The sequence below is a fragment of the Salvia miltiorrhiza genome, chromosome 3, assembly GCF_028751815.1.
Source record: "Salvia miltiorrhiza cultivar Shanhuang (shh) chromosome 3, IMPLAD_Smil_shh, whole genome shotgun sequence".
NCBI classification, from domain to species: Eukaryota; Viridiplantae; Streptophyta; class Magnoliopsida; order Lamiales; family Lamiaceae; genus Salvia; species Salvia miltiorrhiza.
The window spans coordinates 21,243,136-21,258,167 of NC_080389.1; the positions used below are offsets into that span (position 1 = coordinate 21,243,136).

Sequence of the window (15,032 nt, forward strand, 5' to 3'; positions counted from 1 at the left end):
TCGTGTAATTTTTCTCTCGATTTTCGGCGATTTTTCTCCTCCTGTTCCGGTGAATACATTGTGACCTTTCTTCTCCAGACCCCTCCGTCGACTTTTACGAACATTTGACTTAGGTAAATTGCATATTTCCCTCATTTGGTGTTCTGCTTTAGCATAGATTAGTATTTATTGTGTTGGTGCTCTGACTGAGCGTGAAACCTTAGGTTTTTATTTTTCCTGGTTATGGCTTCCACCTCCGGTGCTCAACCTGCCTTCTTCCCCTCCCCTTTTCCCTCTCCTCAGGCTACTCCGCCTTCTTCTCCCCCCCTTTCTAACCCTAGTCAGCCCCAGGATTCCTCGGCCTCATCCGAACCTCTCCCTTCTACTCCCAAAACCCCCAGAACCCCCAAATCCATTCCCGCATCCCGGTTAGGTGTTGCGAAGATGCAGAGGCTATTTGAGAGGTGCAAACGCCCTGAGGGCTTGATATTTTAGCACTATTCCAAAGCTTCTGAGCCCCTCCCAAAGTTGCTCATGAATAAAATACCCCTTTTTCGGGCCCAGGTGGATGCGGGTTTAAGCCTTCCCCCTCCTGCCCTTCTGATAGATGTTTGCAATTATTTTCGCATCCCGTTTTTCCAAGTAGCCCCCTCAGCTCTTCAGAGGTTATTTGCCTTCCACATTCTGTGCACGGCCCATGGTGTTCAAGACACCGCCAAGTTGTTCCTCCAAACTCAATCCCTTAGATGGCAGGGCTACCCCTTGTATAGTTTTGCTGCCCGCAAAACCTATCCTACCACCTTCCTTAACTTCCTCAATTCCCACGACAAGGGCTTCGTGTCCTTCTATTGTTATGTGAAAACCACCAGGGACTCCTGGCGGCAATATGGTGCCCAGGAATTGCAGTGGCATAAATCTCGGACCAGCTATAAGCCACCTGCTATGGAAAGGCCTACCAATTTTGATTTAGGGGTAATAGGTTCCCTTAACACCCTGAATAGAGCAGACCCCTTCCCTTGTAAAGAGCTGACTGAGGATAGTTCGGCCTTAGCCGCCACCGGCTTATTCCCCTTATTTCCCCGCAGATCTATAGGTAAAATTATACATTAGTAAGTATGCGTAATTTACTTATTACCTTGACTTTGTTGATAAAGTTGTATTTGTTCGCAGGAATGTCGTGGAGGAAGAAATGCAGAGCCACGCTCTTGTCCGACCATCCCTCTGGCGAGGAGGGGCAGGGCTCTGGGCAGCCCGCGGATTCTGGGATAGACACCTCCCGGATGGTGATTGATGCCCCCGAGAAGGTTACTCCAGTGCAGCGCTTCCCCCCTGGCAAGGGGAAGAATATGGAAGTGCTGACCCTGTTCAGCCCCGACAGCCGGGGGGCTGGTGGCTCTGGCACTGACAGAGCTGAAGGAGGATCCACCGTTCCCGTGGTGGATCTCGATGATGATGTCCCCATCTCCGCATTAGTCCAAAACATTCCAACTCCCGCTTCCCGACAAGTCCAACAAAAGAGGAAGGCCGCCGTGCAGTCCCTTGCGGAGAAAAGACGCAAGAAGAGCTCGCAAAAGGCCAACCAATTCGTGGACCCCGAAGTGGAGCCAACAAGTGAAGCGGAGGCTGCCTCCGTGGATGCTGAGGGGGGTGAGGTTCCGGCCCTGCCCGCGGAGGAATCAGAGGCTTCCGACCCCAAGCCAATCTCGTCCCTGAAGGGGCGAGACTTCGTCCACACCTTGCTTTCCCATATCCATCCTAAGGATAGGGAAACCACAGGCAAGTTGAAACGGGCGACGCTGGCTAACCAGCTTAGCCAGTTGGCTCTTCAGGTATCCTGCATTTTTACCTTGTTTAAATGATTTTACTACTAACCTTTTGATTTCTTTGCTCTGACGCTTTTCCCTTCGTTTCTCTGCAGCTGGAGTCCCGGGAGGGAGAGGCCATCCAGTGCATCGATAACTACGATGCATTGGAGAAGGACCTGGAGAAAGAAAGGGAGCGGACGGCGAGCCGCGACGAGGAGGTCGCGGGCATGGTGGAGCAGTACAGCAAGGCCGAAGCAGATATGGCTGAGCTGAAGGCAAAACATGCCCAAGCCGAGGTGGAAAAGGCCTCTCTGGCCTTTGAACTGGAGAGGGCCAAGAAAGAGGGGTATGATAACATCGTCTGATTCCGGATGAGGTACCTGGAGAAGCACCGGGAATCCAGGCGCAACTGGAAGGCGACTTGCGAGGGTACCCAGAACCGGGGCTACGTGATGGGGGCCAGGGACCAGCGCCTGGAATTCTTCCTTTCTCCCCAGGGCCAGCAATTCCTGAGTATGATGCTGGAGGGTACTTTGGCAGCTTTCCAGCGGACTCCGGACTATTTAGAAGGGTTCGCCCCAATCTTCGCCCATGTGATAAAAGAGACATCTATGAAGACGACGGAGTTATTGGGAGCATCAGCGGAGCAGGCCGCTGCCCTGGACATGGAAGCCTTGATGAACCATATCAAGGATAAAGATTTGAACAGGTTGCTGGGCATCACTGCCGAGTCCCCGGAGAAACCGGGGTGGTGGTACCCGGTCTTGGAGAAGGCCCTTCCCCAATTTACTTTTGGGGTCTGCTCTGAGCCGGCGCCCACTGCCCCTATGTACTGGCCTGCCTTCTGCGCTTCCCTGGCGAAATTCGTGAATCAACTGAGGGGCCAGGCTGGTACCGGTTCTCTGGGATTCTCGCGGTTCAGCATGGAGCCTCCTCTGCCCTCTGGCTTTAAGGCCTCCGCCTTCGAGGACCCCGTGTCCTCTTCCGCAGCCGTTGATCAACTTTACGCCCTGTACAAAGATGAGACAGCATATACCCAAGAGGCGTTAAAGTTCTTAGACGTGGAGGCTCGTCTCCCTGCGGTGAGGGATTCGGGCACCTTGCCGGTGTTCGAAGAAGGGGGTCCCTCTGGTGAGGCCTCTGAAGCTGCTGCTCCTGCTGGTCCGTTGGCTCCGCTCTTCTCAGCCCCTGCTCCCCTCGACTCTGCTGCCCCTGCTCCTTCCTCTTAGCTGCCTCAGCTTTTCCTTTCCCTTTCCTTCAAAATTTGTAACTTTTGAATTTTTCCAAGACTTATAAATTTACACTTTGTAGACTTTTGGTTGCTTGCTAATTGTGATGTACAGTTTCATCCCCTTTTGGGTAATTAATGAATTTTCTTTATGACTTCTTGCTTCTTTTGATTTCTGTTCTGGCTCTGCGTCCATTCTTCTTTCGTATTGTTTTGTTGCTGTTGCTTTATGTTTGATGTGAATTTGCATTCTGGAGTCTCCAAGTGTGGCAAATGTTTCTGCTGTGCGGAATAGAGTTTTTATTTTTTGTTGAAGTGTTTATGATTCCTCTGGTCGGCTTCCCTTTAGGTGGTTTCTCTGGTCCTGGCGGAACTAGTTGTTTCTTTTTGACAACTTAATTCTTCTAACTTTTTGCTTTGGTGATCTCTCTGACCTTGGCCTTCCGAGGATTTCTCTGACTTCTCCTTCTGGGATTTCTCTGACTCCTCCTTTTGGGATTTCTCCTGACTCATTTTCCGAAGGTTTCTCTGACTCTTCCTTCAAAGATTTCTCTGACTTCTCCTTCTGGGATTTCTCTGAGTCCTCCTTCTGGGATTTCTCCGACTCCTCCTTCTGGGATTTCTTTGACTCCTTTTCCGAAGGTTTCTCTGACTCTTCTCCTCCAGCCATTCCTTTGCTGTTTCCCTTTAAGTCATCCCTCTGCTGCTTCCCTTCTTGCCGACTGGAACACTCTGCGCGGAGCATGGAAGACCCGGAGGGTGCGACCAACTTTCACGGCTTACGATTAAAAGAACACCCTGCATGGAGCATGGAGGACCTAGGGGGGTGCAACCAACTTTTGTGGCTTACGGTTAAATAGTAACCCTCTGCGCGGAGCATGGAAGACCCGGGGGGTGCGAGCAACTTTCGTGGCTTACGATTAAAAGAACACCCTGCACGGAGCATGGAGGACCCGGGGGGTGCAACCAACTTTCGTGGCTTACGGTTAAATAGTGACCCTCTGCGCGGAGCATGGAAGACCCGGGGGGTGCAACCAACTTTCACGGCTTACGATTCAACAGTAACCCTCTGCGCGGAGCATGGAAGACCCGGGGGGTGCAACCAACTTTCACGGCTTACGATTCAACAGTAATCCTCTGCGCGGAGCATGGAAGACCCGGGGGGTGCAACCAACTTTCGCGACTTACAATTCAACAGTAACCCTCTGCGCGGAGCATGGAAGACCCGGGGGGTGCAACCAACTTTTGCGGCTTACGATTCAACAGTAACCCTCTGCGCGGAGCATGGAAGACCCGGGGGGTGCAACCAACTTTCACGGCTTACAATTCAACAGTAACCCTCTGCGCAGAGCATGGAAGACCCGGGGGGTAAACCCACTTTCGCGGCTTACGATTAAAGTGATTCCTCTGATCCGCCTTTGATGTTTGCTTTTCCCTTGACTTGCTAAGTAGCAATTTGAATTTGTTTTTCTCTTTTTTCCCTTAGCTTGCTAAGCAGCAATTGGTATTGAATTTATGAATTATGGGTATATACCCTACTCCCCCTCTGGTGACATGTGCAATGCTCTGCATGAACATGTTAAGTAAAATATGCAACTTGGAAAGCAATAAATTAAAGTAAATGAGTCAACACCAGAGAATTCCCTAGAACCACGTATCCGATTTTATTGATATCATGGCCCTGAACCTCGTTAAAGCCCTGTGGGGAAAAAGAGTATTCGGTCTACAATTTGTTCTGTCATCAATAACATTATACATAGAACTTTTTCAAGGTGTTGATATTCCATGGTCTGGGGAGAGATCTGCCATCTGGATCCGACAAAGTGTACGCTTTGCCGCCCAGAACCTCGGTGATGATGAAGGGACCCTCCCAATTGGGTTCAAATTTGCCCACTGGCTTCAATGCATCGGCCCTCTTGAGGACTAAGTCGCCCTTAGCTAGCTTCCTTGCTCTGACCCTCTTGTCGTATCCCGCCTTGATGATGCTTTTATACTTCGCCGCTCTGACTTGGGCTTCACCCCTCAGTGCTTCCACCAGGTCGAGCTCTGCTCTGCGGAGTTTCGAGTTTTGCTTTGTGTTGTAAGTTGTAATGCGATATGACTCCAATCTGGCCTCTGCTGGTATTACTGCATTGGATCCATATACCAGGGTAAAAGGCACCTCTCCGGTTGCTATCTTTGGGCTAGTTCGGTAGGCCCAAAGGACAGTATCCAACTCCTCGACCCATTTCCCTTTGCTCTGGTTCAGCCGCTTCTTGATTCCCTCGCATATTGATCTGTTTGCCAACTCCACTTGCCCATTTACTTGCGGATGAGCCACGGACACGAAACGTTGAGTGATGTCTATTCGGTCACAGAAATCAGCAATCCTCTGCCCTGTGAATTGGGTTCCATTGTCTAATACAATGATTCTGGGGACTCCAAATCTGCAATAAATGTATCGTCATATGAACCGTTCCACTGTCACCTCGTCGATCTTTGCAACAGCCTCAGCTTCCACCCACTTCGAAAAGTAGTCCACTGCTACAATGAGAAAACACTTGCCCCCGGGTGCTGTGGGCAACTTCCCCACGATGTCTATGCCCCATTTATCGAATGGGCACGCAGTGTACATGACTCCCATGGTCTCTCCTGGGATATTGATTCTCCCGGCGTGTTTCTGACAAGCTTCGCATTTACGGACGAATTCCCTGGCATCTTTGTTGATGTTTGGCCAATAAAACCCTGCCCGAATGATTTTTCGTACAAGATCCCTGAATCACGTGTGCCCACCACAGCAACCTGCATGAATTTCTTTTAGGGCAAAGTTAGCTTCATCGGGAGATAAGCATTTTAATAAGGGGTGGGTAAAGGATCGCTTGTAGAGTTGATCATTGATCATGCAATAATTCTCATATCGAGCCCTCTGATTAGATTCTTTATTCAGCCGCTCCCCTGTCTTGAGGAAGTGTATAATTGGGGCCCGCCAATCGTCCCGGATTTCTACTGAAAAGACCTGTGAAGCCCTCATTTCCCTGGTGTTACAGAGCAGCGTGATCTCATCGTTCCACGTTTGTTCTACTGCGCTGGCCATTCGCGCTAGTAAGTCTACCTTTGTATTCTCTTCCCGGGAAATCTGTTCGATTTTAAACTCCATGAATTTTTGCTTCATTTCATTGGTCTTGCAGTGGTATGCTTTCATCCTATGTTCTTTGATATGATAGCCTCCAGAGAATTGTTGAGCCACCAACTGGGAATCAGTTCTGATGATGACGCACTCGGCCCGCAGCTCTGACAAAATGTGCGCTCCTCTGACCACAGCCTCGTACTCAGCCTCGTTGTTGGACATTCTGCAAGTAAATTTTATAGCGAATTGATACACTTCCGAGCTTGGGAATATTATATACACCCCGATTCCACATCCCTCCTTTGTGACTGACCCATCCACAAAAGCTATCCAGAACTCTTGTACCGGGCGGCGGGTAGTTTCCTGAATGAAGTCTGCAAGGGCCTGCGCTTTGATGGCCATCCTTGGCTCGTATTCCACGTCGTACTCCCCCAATTCCACAACCTATTTCACCATTCTTCCTAACAAATCCGGTCGCCCCAACACCTGCCTGAATGGTAAAGCAGTCCGCACCACTACCCGATGTGATAAAAAGTAGGACCTCAGCTTCCGAGCTGTGACCATGACTGCCAGAGCAGCCTTTTCAATCTCCGAGTAATTCAGTTCAGGGCCTTGAATGATCCTGCTGACAAAGTAGATTGGCGTCTGATGACTCCCCTCTTCTCTGATAAGCACAGAGCTGACTGATTCCTCTCCCACTGCTATGTACAAATACAGGACCTCTCCTGGTACCGGTTTGGTCAGAGTTGGGAGCTCCGCCAAATATGCTTTAAGATCATCAAATGCTGTTCGGCATTCCGCTGTCCACTGAAACTTGGTCCCTTTCCTCAAGATTTTGAAAAATGGCAAACTCCATTCCGCTGATCGTGAAATGAACCTGCTCAGAGCAGTGATTCGCCCATTCAGAGTCTGCACTTCCTTGATTCCTCTGGGTGGTACCATATCCATGATGGCCTTAACCTTATCCGTGTTGACCTCGATTCCCACAGGAGTGACTTTGTATCCCAAGAATTTTCCCGTGGTGACCCTGAAGGTGCACTTCGCCGGGTTGAGCATGAGCCGATGATTTCTAACTACCGCAAAAACCTCTTCCAGGTCAGAGACATGGTCCTCCGCTCTGACGCTGCGCACAAGCATGTCATCCACATAGACTGATATATTCTTTGAAAGTTGTTCTTTGAAATTTTTTTCATCATCCATTGGTATGTAGCCCCCGTATTTTTCAAGCCGAACGACATGCTCCTCCAGCCGTAAACCCCGCAGCAAACGACGAAGGCCATTTTAGCAATGTCCCCTCTGTTCATATTCACTTGATGGTATCACTGGTACGCATCCATCATAGACAATAAGGCACAGCGCGAGGTGGAGTCCACAAGCTGATAGTGGTCCTTGGGGCAGGAGGCGTTTAAATCCCTGTAATCCACGCACATATGCCAGGTATTTGTTTTCTTTGCCACCATCACGGCGTTCGATATCCACTCTGGATATTGTACTTCTTCAATATGGCCCGCGTCCAGCAGCCCCTGGACTTGTTCCCTGATCGCGGCATCTTTCTCGGCACCGAAATCTGAAATACCTTGTTCTTTGCTTCACCGGTTTAACCTTAGGATCCACATTAAGGCAATGTTCCGCCAACCCTCTATCTATTCCCTTCAGATCGGCCGTGCTGAAGGCAAATACGTCCGCATTTCTCCTAAGGCAGCTGACTAGCTCCTCTCTGGTTTGGTCGTTCATGGAAGACCAAATTTTGGTTTGGAACCCTTCTCGCCCGGGAAATAATTCTATCATGTGACACACATCACTGGTAGAGACCAAGGCGGATTTCTCTGTACTATCCCGATCATTTAACAATTCCGCCAACTTTTGTCGCTCCTCTACCGAAGCAGTGATTTCGCCCACTTTCCCTTTTTTCCGAGCGTCTGATCCCTCTGTTATTCTTTCCCTTTTCTGCCCCGAAGAGTGTGTAAGCATCCGCACATGGCACGCTTTCGACATTTTCTGGTCGCCCCATACTTCTCCCACTCTTCCCCCTCCGATGGGGAATTACATTTTTAGGTGGAACATGGAAATGATTGCTCTGAACGTCGTCAAAGCAGGGCGGCCGAGTATCACATTGTAGGATGGTTTTGGCATGTCCACTACCAAGAGTCGTATTACCCTGGTCTTGCTGGCATCCGCGATGGCAAGACTTAACGACAACTCCACAAAACCTATCGACATAACCATTTCTCCCCCAAACCCGAATAATGGGGCGTTCATTGGTTCAATGTGGGCTTCGACTCCCATGTTCTGGAGACACTCCAGATATAAAATGTTCATTGCACTGCCCGAGTCCACGAAGATACGATGGACAATGCAACCGGCTATGTCAGCTGTGATCACCAGCGCATCGTCGTGCGGATACATAAGCGTTCTCAGGTCCTCTGCCCTGAAGCTGATGACCGGCTCCTCTGCCGCACCTGTGATCTCCATCACTTGCTTGGGATAGTACCCTGATTTTACTGCACGTACAACCTGTTTCTTGGCCCTATTGGATGTTGGTGTCCCATTTTTCCCGAAAATCATGTGTACTTATCTTCTGTACGGGAAATGAGGTGCTTGTCTCTCCGGTCCTTCTCTGCGATTATCCCGATTTTCTTCGGGTCTGTGATCCCTATTGCTTCCCTGATCCTGTCTCCGATCATTTCTCTGTTCGGGCCTTTGATCTCGGTCTTCATTTCTTCTGGCGATGAACTGATCCAGATTACCCTGGCGCACCAAAAGCTCCAGCTGAAGCTTAAGGTGCCCACAATGCTTGGTGTAGTGCCCATAGGAATTGTGATACTCACACAACTTATTGTTGGGTCCTTGTTGCGGCTGCCCATCTCTGTAAGTTCCAGGCGCCCTAAAAAACGGTTGATTCTTGATTAGATGGAAAATCTCCTCCTGTGGCTTGTTCAAAGGGGTGTACTCATCAAAACGATTGACTTCATTTACGGTGCGCTGTTGATGGGGTGGCACCTCTGCTGGGGAGGAGGGACCCTCGGAGGCAGCCCTCTGAAGGGAGCCCGGTCTTGGTGTCTATTCCGTTCTGGTGCTTCTTCAGCCTTTTTGGCCTTGTGTTTGTCATTTTCAGCCTTTCGTGCCATCCTGGCATCCTCCAACTGCAAATACCCTGGCAATCTAGCCATGATGTCATCAAAGTCCCTGGCCGGTCTGATTTGCAGCTCATCGAAGAAGAGCCCCGCTTTAACCCTCTGACGTAAGCACAATTTTTAATCTGTGACTCTGCCTCTGGCACCTCCAGAGCAACGAGGTTGAACCGATCAGTGTACTCCCGGAGTGTTTCATTTTGATCCTGTTTGATGTCCATCAGGGAAAGAGCCGACTTCCCAACCCTCCGCAAGCTCGCAAACTGCCTTAAGAAATGCGTCTGTAGATCCTCAAATGAGTGAATAGAATTTGGGGTAAGCATCCCAAACCACAACTGGGCGGGTCCAGTTAACGTGATGGAGAATGTCCGGCACTTGATGCCCTCCGTGTACATGTGGAGAGTGACCAATCCCTCAAACTGGTTGAGGTGTACCTCCGGGTCAGTGGTACCATCATAATCCAGAGAAATAGGTTTGTAACTCCTTGGTAGAGTATCCGCCAGGATGTTAGCGGAAAAAGGGCTTTTGCTGGTAGTGGTGGGGACCTTCGATGTTCTGGCCCGCTTATCATCCTTATTCCTTCCATGCTCCCTTCTGTCCCTTGGTGAGTCATGTGCATGACGTTTGTGAACCCTGTGGTCCTGCCTCCCAGAGGAGTACTCCTGCTCCCTTCCCTCTGACTTTCTTGTCTGCTGTGATTTCTCTGACCGGTGCGGCTTCTCTGCCCGGTACGACTTCTCTGCCCTATGAGATCTCTCTGACCTCTGCATCCTTTCATCCCTCTGCAACTTCTCCCTCAGCGAATCCTCCAAGTCCTTGAGATGGTTCTTCAATTGGGACACTTGATTTTTGAGCCTCATGTTCTCCCTTGGCCTCTCCTTCTCGAACATGGGAGTGATGGAACGACTATCAGACTCATCGACCCCCTCCTTCCTGATGATTCTATTGAGCCTGACTCGGCTCCCCTCTGGCCTTCTCTCTAGTTCCCTCTCAGCAGGGACCTTTAGTGTCTCCTTAGGCAGCATAGCCTACTTGTTGACAAGCGGATCGTTCACCTCCAGAGCAGCAGGAGGCGGGGCTTCAATACCCTGTGGGTTGATCATACCCATTAGGGAAGTTGGAGCGGGAACGGTGGACAGTAGGAGAGTCCCCATTGCCTATCGTACGGCAGCGTAGTTGAGCAGAGCCATCATCTGCTCTGCCAGTACAAAGTTTAGCGGTCCACCACCAGATGTGGGGACCAAGCTTGGTATGTCAGAACCCGGGGTCACAAGAGCAGATCTCTGGGCATTAGCATTCTGACCCGTTAGCGGGGTGGCAGAGACGGTGTGAAAACCCGGCGGCGTGGTGAAGACGTTGCTAGCTTGCAGACCGTTAAACAGCGAGGTGGGAACTTCAGTGGTATGGGCAGCGGAGCTAAGCCCAGCGTTGTCAAACTCCTTCTCAATAGTGCGGTGAGCATCCGAAGAACCCTAGTACCTACACAGGGAAAATGTGAGAAAACATTTCAAGTAAAAAATATATCAGACCGTCCGCTATCAGAGAAATACGAAATGTAGAATGTCCCGAACATTGGTACTGAGGCCATTAAGAGATCCCATGAGGAACACCCCTGTAATACCCCGTTTTCCTGAGTTAAATTTAGAATTTATTTTGAACTTAAGATTTAAGATGATTCACGCCGGATATAAAGAAAATGAATTTATTTTAATTCCAACAAACGATTTGCAAAATCCTCTTTGTAAATGTTAGTCATTTAAATTCTTATGCATTTCATATTTATTTAAATTGAATATTAAGCATTTCACATCTACACGAGCTATTTATTTAAGCAAACACTGAACGATTATTACAGTTTTCATAATACAACCCGGAAGACCTTATTTTATATTACTCTCCCACCTACTTCCTTCCACCTACTCCCTCTCACACCCACCTACTCCCTTCTTTTTGCAAACTTAATATAGCTGGTTGATCCGAGCTTCCATTTTCTATCCTCCACAATCATCCCACACATTTCATCTCCCTCATCAATTTTCAGCACATCAGCTACTGAACAAATTCAGAAGATTTGCAGAATGATAACCCAACAGATTTCTTTTGAAGGTTAAACCTCTAACTCTCTTACTCGAGCACTTCTTTTGAAACAGAAACTCAAGTTAGAACCCATACATAACACGTACACTGATTCCATCATATATAAATTTGCATATGACAACAAGACCCAAACTCAATGATGTTTATTTATCGTCTGTGCATATACATACATACATGAAGCATGTTTTTTTTAAAAATAGAAAAGAAGTAGATATTGAAGCTCTGTTTTTTTTTATCCTTGTTTTCGAACTGCTGTGTCGAGTCGGGTAGACGAGTGTGGTGGCTGTGTGAATTGAGTCGGGAGGTGGACGGAGGCACGGCACGGCAGCGGCGCTGCTGTCGCCCGGCCACGGTGAGAGAGAGGGAGCTAGGGCTCGGGCGCCGCTCTTCGCGGTGGGATGTCGGGCCTGTTTCAGCCGAGAGAAGGGAGAACCGAGGGGTGGTGGTTGTCGCCGTTGCTCCGGCGAGCTCCAGCGGCCGTGAGAGCAGTCGAGAGGGAGACGAGCAGCGAGGAGGGAGAGGAGAGTCGGAGTCGGCGGACGGCGGTGGTGGCCGTCTATTTTGCTCGCTGGAGGCCGAAGAGGGGTGACGGCCGGCGGCCTTGCTGCCGTCGATCTGAGGAAGGAGTCGGGGAAGAGAGCGGCTTCCGCTACTCGTTGGCGGAAGTGAGAGAGAGAGGAGGCCGCTGCACGGCGGCTCTGCCCGCTGATGTCGGGCCACGGCTGGAGAGAGAGAAACCGAGGGAGGCGACGGCGGATCTGCTGCGAGGACGCCGGAGGCAGCGGCGCTCCGCGGCGGTTGCTCCTGCTGCGTGAAGGAGAGAGGGCTGGGCGGCGCAGCCGCTGGGTGCGTGTGTTTGTGTAGGTAGAGGGAAAACTAGGGAGAAGAAGATGGGGGAGAGGGATGGCGGCGGCGGCGGCCGGCGCTGCTGCCGTCCGCCGGAGAAGAGAAGAAGGTGAGGGAGGGGGAAGGCTGCTGCACAGCAGCAGCTGGTATGTGTGTGTGCGTTGTGAGGCAGAGAGACGAGAAAAGGGAGAAAGAAGGGGTATAGGGTTTGAGTGTTGGGCTTTGGGGTGGGTTTGCGAATTGGGCCGAGTATTGGGCCGGGATTTTTGTTTATTTTTGTTTCAGTTGGGCTTTGAAGTGTTGGGCCTTTGTTTTAAATTTTGAACTCGGGCCGGTTTTTTTTTAAATTGAGAGATGGGCCTCTGATTATTTGAGTTTGGGCAGCCCCTTGTATTAATTTACTTGGGCTGCGATTTTTATTTAGTAACTTGGGCTCAGTTTATTTAATTAAAACAGCTGGGCCTTGTTACTTGGATTGTGCAGATTTTTTTTTTTAGTAAATGGACTGCATTATTTTATTAAATGGACTATACTAATATTAATTAATTGAACTATTAAATAGTTTAATTTATTTATTTAAAGAATAATTTGCATAATAATATTATTATTATTATGTGCATATACGATTAAGCATGAGATGATTTGCATAAGAATATTATATTATTATTATGTGCATATTTTAAGTAATTACTTACCATATGCTAAGTATGCATTTGCATCATGCAATAAAAGTATTTATGATTTAATTGGTTATTTATAATTCCAATTATTACAGAAAGATGAGTAAGAATATTGTTGGTGTTCTTAACTCAAGAGAAATGTTTTCAATTATTTATTTACTAAATTTTGGAAACCCGGCGTGATGAATCAAGTATGTTTAGTGCATCCACTAAGACTTTAAGTTAGTTTCACGAGACCTATTAAGAATAGAATTTCTTGTAGGCTTCGAGCATCAGAAGGATTAGTACTGCTATTCCGATTCAGAGATAAGGTTAAACGACAGGCTTTGCCTATACAGGTGGGCATTACTTTTACTATACGTATATAGAGATCCCCTGCGTGTCGTAGGCCTCTTATACGAATATATGCATGAGATGATTTTAACTGTTAATTTCAATTTATTATTATGCCCAAATGATAAATGACTCTTATGAAATGAAAATGAAATGTTTATGAAATGAAATGAAATGTTTATGAAATGATTGACTGCCAAAAATGTTTATGTTTTTATATGTATCCTATCTGTGTTGGTTCGCCAACTTTAAAGGAAATCCAATTGGGATCCTATGCTAGACAAAGGTCGCTAGCTAGGGTTAACGTGTACACTTATGGAGACCGCGAGTCGCTTGCGACCGGTCTTGGCGTCCGTGGTAAGGAGGCCTCCTTCCCGGCGCGTGACAGAAAGGAACAGATACGGATCATATGAAGGAAAATGATCGGCCGATCGACTTTATGAAAATGAAAGAAATATTTTAGTAAGCACATGTCATTTAAGAAAACCCATGTGTGTTACTGTTATGGCAGTTCAATTTATATATGTATGCATGTTGTATTTTCGGCTATGCCCACTGAGTATTTTTATACTCAGCCCTGCATGTATTTCTAAATGTGCAGGTTGAGCAGTTGATGGAATGGAATGATGTTGAGCGGGTGTTCCTTTGACATTTCAAGAAATGTAACCTTGAGTATACATCTTCATATGTATATCTCACACGTTTTCCGCTGCAAAACACTTTGATTAGGATAACTTCATGTTATGAAGTTGGGACACGTGTTATTGGGTAACCCACCTTAATCAGTTCTCCTTTATGTGTATGTGTTATAAGTATCCAAATGATCATATATGATCCTAGCTTTTTATTTATGAGTGACATTTCCATATACTTTAATGTTAAGTAATTGTCCATTTCCATTTCTTATTGTTCACCCCAAGTCATAACCCCTGTTAACCTGTCATTGGGATGGTGGGCTGTGACAGAGTGGTATCAGAGCGGTTCGTTCGCTCTGGCCCTAGAAACCTTATTCTAAAGAGTTGAGTTTAGTTTGATTCTTTATACTTACATGGGTTCATATGGCACCGCTCAACACTCCATTGCATCGTGCTCAATCAAGGAAAGAAGGTAACTGCAGTTTCAACGTTTTAAAGATGTTAATGTTCTAAAATGCTTCATGAATATGTTTATGTGAAGAGCAGGTTATGATGAAATGTTGAATGTTTTGCCTTTCATGGCATATTTTCGCAGTCTATGATGTTATGATCAGATGAATGATAGAAAAGTGACATATGTTTTCCCAGAGAACATAGATTGCTATAAGATGCATGATCACAATTTCAAAAGAACATAGACTACTAGATTAGTAGGATATCTCTACAATCTAGATTCTTAAGGTAATGATTTAGAAGAATGAAAGAGAACTTAGAACGTCTCAGCTCCCTTAAGAAAATGATGGTTCTTTTGAACTACAAAGAGGAATGAAAAGATATGTACGAGGTAAAGGAAAAGCACAGAATGAAAATACGAGACGAATTCAAGGTAAACGTTGCATCAAAGGTTGAACCATAGTCTCTACGTTCAAATGTTCAAGTGCGACGGAATATCAAATCGACTTTTGCTACAGGACAGATTTTAAGAATAGTGTGTTTTGCCTGTGTACGTATGTCTGTGTGTATATGTCTTAAGAGAGGTTTGGGGTTTGAGATCAATAGGATAGAGAACCTTAAGATAAGTTTAGTTGTCATAATGAGCTTATGATTTGTTATGTATAATATGTTCATGGCTCTTCAAGTTCGGGACGATGTTTCCCGTGTGACTGGGAGGTGATGATGTTGGACCTGGCCA

General features: G+C 47.5%; 1 long non-coding RNA gene across 1 annotated transcript; it reads left to right on the forward strand.

The window, feature by feature from the left end:
* Positions 1-11,065: 11,065 nt before the first annotated feature.
* On the forward strand, positions 11,066-14,104 carry LOC131018091 (uncharacterized). The gene is made up of 2 exons (XR_009100035.1): positions 11,066-11,355; positions 13,807-14,104. It is a non-coding gene; the product is annotated as an uncharacterized LOC131018091 (long non-coding RNA).
* Positions 14,105-15,032: the final 928 nt, after the last annotated feature.